At 36.8% G+C, this 6827-nt stretch overlaps 1 non-coding gene across 1 annotated transcript; it reads left to right on the plus strand.

Annotated features, from left to right (window-relative positions):
* The first annotated feature begins 278 nt into the window (after positions 1-278).
* LOC114625342 lies at positions 279-409 on the plus strand. Its single transcript, XR_003712059.1, has one exon. It is a non-coding gene; the product is annotated as a small nucleolar RNA SNORA17 (small nucleolar RNA).
* Positions 410-6827: the final 6418 nt, after the last annotated feature.

Raw genomic sequence — 6827 nt, forward strand, 5'->3', positions numbered from 1 at the left:
GACCTATAGTCTCACAACTCATGATTAGATTTATAGTTACAGACAAAAATCCTCACAATGGAAAAAGGCCTTATATACAATAAGAAAGAATTTTAATACCAAAGAAGGCTTCTCACTCAGACTCTTTCAGTCTGGATTTGCCATAAACTATTTGTGCAACTTTATGTTAAGTTTCCAGAACTTCTGTGTGTCAGTTTCCTATGTTGCACTTATCACAAGGTTAGAATGGTGGGTGGATTATTACGATAAAATTGTCCAGAATAAGATATAATACATAATCTGCTCCTGAAGCATGGCAAGTGTGGCTGCCCTGTCACATGCATGTCAGTAGGTGGCAGAGAGGAGACAGGCTATGTCTACATTCAGTATTCTGAACTTTGAACATCTGAATGATCAGCAGTCTAAAATTCCCTGAAAAAAAAAGCAAGACTGAGATGAACACCTGTCAGTGCCACACGGATCTGGATAATGGCTCCCATTACTGGAAGCAAGATGGAGCTAGAAGGAGCCACTTGGACTAGGGCCCCAGGCTAGTGTGAGCTGAGACAAACAACCCTCGCGTGGGGCCACATGGGCAAGCGAAGCAAAGAGGGAGCACCAGATTGGCATCATGGGGCCTGGGCAGGGAGCTAGCCTGAGATGACCACTAGTCGGGTACCACAGCAGGTGCAAGCAATGCCCAAGATGACTCCTGCCTGGTGCCATAATGCCTGCGCATAAAACTCCCGAGACCACTCCTGAGAAGGCCCCAAGCATTCGGCAACCTGGGGCACCATCAATAGGAGCAAGTAAGTAGTGGGGAAATGGAACAGAAAGAGAAACAGAAGATTGAGTGCATAATGTAGACAAGCAGAACTGGAGACTCGAGAGTAGTGACGAATAGCCTGATGCCTCTTGTCCTCTACAAAACTCAGTACAGTATAATTCTTTGCTACCTAAGGCAGGTAGGAGAGCTGGCCTAGAGATCAATAGAATGGTCTTATTTTCCACCTGCTGCAGCCCTCTTGTTGACAGCACATCTGTCCCTGGATATGGGGTTTTAGAGTAAGCCAGCCAGAGGGTATGAGTGTGGGAGAGCTGGCCCTGTCTTTCTGCTGGGTGAGGGTGAGGATGAGGGAGAGGTGCCTTCCTAAATCCCTAGTCTCTTGATATCTATGGCAGGCAGGATCGCTGGCCCCAGAGATATGAGAGTGAGAGAACTGGCCGTGTCCCTCACTGGCTACAAAACTTGGGAGAGCTGACCCTGAAGCTCACCTAGACAATAGGGTAGAACTGGCCGTCGGAGCTGGATTGCTGGTGTTCTGTCCCCAAGAATATGAAAGCAGGAAGGTTGGCAGGTTTGCCAGCTAAGATACCTCTCAGGCCAAGATACAGAGCTTTGAACTGGCCCATTGATGAACTGAACAAAAAAGCCAGTTCTACAGATTCAAAACTACAGGATTTTCATAGCACTGGGCAACAACAAAATATCCAAATAAGTCCTAGTAAGTTTCAAGTATTGAGTAGCAGAAGTCAGAGGCCTCATACTAGAACAATGAGCCATTGCATTAAACATCTGTAAGCAAAGAAGTATGGACAAAGTGATACACTGTGGGACACATTGTGACACTACAGCTTCTATGGAAGGTTGTTTTTTTCTCTATTGGAAGGAAGGTTGCAAGGGTGAAGGATGAGTAGGAAGGGGGGGAGAGATGAGTAGGATTTGGCTGTATGATTCACACAAAAGCTATATAAAAATTTAAAGCATAACAAACAACAAAATAACCTATGAGCACTGTGTAACTGTTAATACAGCGGGGATTATCTCAGGTCTTCAGGTGAGGAGGTTATATCACAAAGTGTAGAAAAATTGAAGAACTCGTCCACATCCATGGAGCAAGCAAATGGTGAGTGCAGGGGACTTCACACTATTAGAATTTTCAGCAAACATGATTTAGATAAACAACATAGCCATATCCTACAAGTAAAAGCATCTATAAGAGAGGGGCAAGGGATAGGAATATGTATAACATATACAAAACGGTGATTCCTATACTTTATTATAGCAGCATCAGAGATCTCAGAAGACAAGTGGGAAGGAGAAATTACTGCTTTGGAACAGAGTAAGTAGGAAAATGTTCTGTTGTGTTCTGTGATTTTCCATTAATCTGTCTTCAGTTTACAGTGGGTAGCCCTCCTTTCTATATGTAGGGAACACCATGACCTTGCTTCGATATTACTAGGCTGTTTTTCTCACTTGAATGACCTTCATTTACATACCCACACTATTATAGCATGCAGTGTCCTGGTGACATGCCCTTGTGTTCTAATCAAACTAACACAGCCACGACACGAATCAAGCTTAACAACAAATCATGACTTTAATGACCAATTTCCCTTAAGTGGATGCACTTATCTGAGAATAAGGGATGCTTGCTAGCTAGTCTGTTACTCCTATATTTATAGCCAATGATATTTGGAATACCTTTAACATAAGACATATGATAATTGAGAGTTTATTTTTCTGCATCAGAAATTAATATGCAATTTTCTTTGATTTGAGGATCCATATGAAATTTTAAAATGTTTTTATAGGAAGCAAAATTATCTGTGATAAGACTGTTATCTTATCAGTCAAAATTAATCAGATAAAGAGATACAAAATTTTCATTATTGTTCCAGTGTTTGACATTCAAATAAGCAATGACCATCCTTGACATTTACTGGCATTTAGTCTCATTAAAAATCCTCTCAGGTACATAATTAAAACTCTAATATCTCATAATGATTGGAAGAATGTAGAATTATTGTGACGAGGAAGCATCTTAAAGTGCCTGCACACATCCTGTATGACTAACTTCTGGTAAATAAAGTACATTATTAATTCTTCTTTGCATTAAAGAAAAAGATTTTAGAGCATCGTCATTTTTATGTTATTTATTAGGATTGCTATATACATGTGAGATATAGATGTTTTCTAAACCAAGAAAACAGATTCTCATTTTTCTTTTCAGAAACCTTAGCATTTGCAGCTAACTGAATGCCACTGCAGGGGCTATAATCAATCACGGTGAGCAATGTATTCCAAGATAAGGCAACAATAGCAGTACAGAGGGAAATATTCCTTCTGTGCAAATAAATTACATGAGATTTCAGGGATCTGGACATTGGACACTTAACTTAGAGTATTTCCCTTGTGCTTTCTTTGCAGTTCAGTGCAGAACCTCCTGCACCCAGCAAAGCTTTTCTTGAAGCTCACAATGCCCCCTAAGTCCTTCAGTACAAAATGACTTTCAGAGCTGTATTTCTGTCTTTATCTTGAAATGGCAAGGGTGCTGGGAAGTCATTTGTTACAGAAAGAATAACCATTAGCATTTACATGCTAGCAATAAAGAATAATGAAATATTCACTTCATTTAGTATCGGGTATAAGATTATTTTGCCAAGCATCCATTTCTAAATTTCCATTCTCTTTTCTGACAAAAGAAAAAAAAACCCTGAAGTTAAAGTAATGTGCACTCTGAGTTCTTTTTAGATATTGAATGTTATATACAAGCTCTTATGGTGAAGGCTTGGTTCCAAAGTTATGGAGTCTCCCCCCATCATCTTCTTTCTTTCAGAAAACTATCATGCTGCAAATATATACACACTGCCAGCAGAACCTTTAAACTTTAAACTATTATTCACTGTGGGGAGCAGAAGAGGCCTTGGGTGGAAGAAGTCCTGAGTCTATGTGTGGTTTGGTATGGGCATGAGCATGACAAAGATGTCAAAGTCTCAACTCTATTGGATTGACAAGGCCTTCTACAGGTGAGGCTGAGGGGAACGGCAGTCTGTGTAATTACTCACTCATCATAAACGCTGGGGTGGGGGAGTTTTCCTCATATCAGCACCTGTCTTGCTCTTGCAAATTTTTCAAATTTTTATTAGTGTATTTGTGCATGAAATATCTCTGTGCACACTTGCACACTTATATGCATGAATGGAGCCTGGGTGTGTGTCACATGCATGTAGCGGTTAGAGAAGATACTCGAATGACTCTTTGTTTGAGACAGAAACTCTTAACTTTTATTTTGTTTTTGTTTTTTTGTTTTTGTTTATTTTATCTGTTAATTGTCACGCTAACTTGTTCAGGAACTTCTGGATACTCTTTCCTCTGTCTGTCTGTTTTTATAGATGTTAATAATGAATACTCAGCTTTTACACAGATTCTGGTATTCAAACTCAAGGCTGCATGCGTGTAGGGCAAGCTGTTTTACTCAGAGGCATCCACTGAGCTTCAATGCTTCCCAGGGCTAAGCCCCACACTTGAGTCAAATCTGAGATTTAAGAACTGCAATAGGTGAACACATCGATTATCCAGACATACGATTTTCTTTCTGATTTGATGTTTGGACATAGGTTTATCCCAATAAAAGCAATGTCAATATGTTATTCAAGCATGACAAGCTAAACAGTGAAAGACACATATGCAGTTGATTACAGTCCGTTACACATAGAAGACTCTTCCATCATAAATGGTCTCTTTTGTTCATGCTACCAGTTTATTACAGTCCTTATGCAATGATTTTTAATTCACTTCCAAGTGTGTCTGTTTGCAAATACCAAGCAAATTTGTCTGCAAGTAGCATTACATTATTTTTATCACTATTCATGTGTTATTAATGTGTTAAATGTTAAAATTTATCTAAATTGGCTTTTAAATTACACTATGCTTCAGGTTAAATTGGATTTAAAAGATGAGAAGAAAGCAAATGTAAGGAGTAGTGACCCTCAGTGGTACTGTCATTTCCAGTCTGTTACTAATATTACCAAGATCATAACCCCTGAGTTAGGATTTCCACCCAAGAATTATGCCTTTACGTTCCAAATATACTGTTATTCCAAATTATCTCTACTTTAAATGGAGAGGCATTCTCCACTGTATTTATCAACCATTGATAACTAACAAAAGAAAGATTCTTATAGAATCTCCCTTTATAGTTGTAAATATAGAATTTAATACATTTTAATGTGATTGCTTCTTTAGCCCAGAGTTTCAAAAGGATTGAAACATATTATTCTATTTTCATAATGATGAAGACACAAGTTTAAGTTACTCAGGAAAAAATATATTGCTAATTCAAGCATTTTTCCAGCTTCAAAGTCACTTTTGGTTTACATAAAATATTAGAACTGGATGTTGGCCTAATTCTGCAGACCCTTGCATTACCATTGCTGTCATGCTGAGTTCAAATTCTTCATAAACAAACAGTTTAACAAGGAAGTCATAGCACATAATTTAATCTTTTTAAGTTTCTCTGTAAGACTTATGTTATACTTCAATATAGAGGATCAGAAATTATGTGTATAGTATTTTATGAACACGTGACTTTCTGGTACATGAACAAGGAATCAATAGGATTTTTAAATGGCAGAATGATTTATTATTTTTAAACATTGGCAAAATATGGTTAACTACATATATTAAAATGTCTTCACAATCATAAATAGATTCAGTATCTGCATTTATTTAAAAATAATTTGGACATAGTTATGGAGTATAGAGAGAGTTTCAAACAGATTGAGCAGTATACTTTATTGGGGTCAAAGAAAGAAAAGCATTTCTAGAAGCAGGGTGATGTGGAGTACTGACTCTTAGAGAGAAGTAAATGTGGACAACTTTCCACAAAAGGAAAAGAAGTTTATTTGGTCAGCATTCATTTTTGTTGAAAGCATCAAAACTACCAAGAATTAGTGGATATATTTTGTTTTTGGGAAAAGCTTAAAATAAACAGCTTAAAATACTTATTTGTGACTTGAAATTGTGAGAATGGATGACAATTAAGTCAATAGAATTTATTTAATATTTGTATATGAAATAGAGCTCCCTTTGATTCCTATACCCACTATTAATTAATGTATGTCTGGACATTTCTCAGTCTTTCAGAGCTGTGAATGCTTAAGTATAAAAGCCTAAGTATCTAGACAATTATATGTCAACATATTGACCACTGTACAATATCAGGAATTTAAGAATCCTAACTTCCTCAATTCATGAAAAACAGAAATGGAAGAAGCACACATTCTTAATGAATTTTGAAATAGCAGAAAAATACATTTGGAGTTTCTGACTTCTCCACTGTCCTTACAACCCAGCCTCTCATTGTATGGAACTCTAAGTTCAATTCAAATTGCCAATATGTAAGGGAAACTATATTGATCTTAAAACATTGTTGCAAGACAGTTGTAGTGCAATTTGAGTAAAGTAATACAATAACAGTGGATATTATGGTTACTGCTGCTGCAAATGATGATGATAAAATAACTATTATGATAATGCTATAATGTTATCATGAGATTAAAATATATTTTGCTGCATAAAAGTAAATATTTATTTTTCTTTTATCATTAAATCAACTCACTGGACTTAATGGATCATCTTAAATAAAGGTTGCAAAATGACACGAGGTACTGAGAATGCCTCAGCTTTTTTCATTATCATAAATTATTAATATTTACATTACCAAAAAGTCCCAGTTTAATTTTCCATTGACCTTTGTCTGATACTTTAAGTAAACATATGTAATTTTGTAGTTCAGATTTAATCAATTGTGACCTTAATGGTTAGCTAAATAAAATTAAATCATTTTGAAAATTGGATTTGCAATACTCATACAGGACATCATCATGGGAAGGAGAAATGAAGGAATAAGACGTGATGATTTCCTAACACAGATATTGGAAATGACTAACTGGATTTGGCCTATTATTCCCACGTTGATCATATATAACACAACACACAGCGGCTTGGGTTTAAAATTGGTTGACTCTACTTGTGATACTAATGGACGAACCTCAAACTACAT

The sequence above is a fragment of the Grammomys surdaster genome, unplaced genomic scaffold (genome assembly GCF_004785775.1).
Source record: "Grammomys surdaster isolate TR1022 unplaced genomic scaffold, NIH_TR_1.0 65, whole genome shotgun sequence".
Taxonomy (NCBI): Eukaryota; Metazoa; Chordata; class Mammalia; order Rodentia; family Muridae; genus Grammomys; species Grammomys surdaster.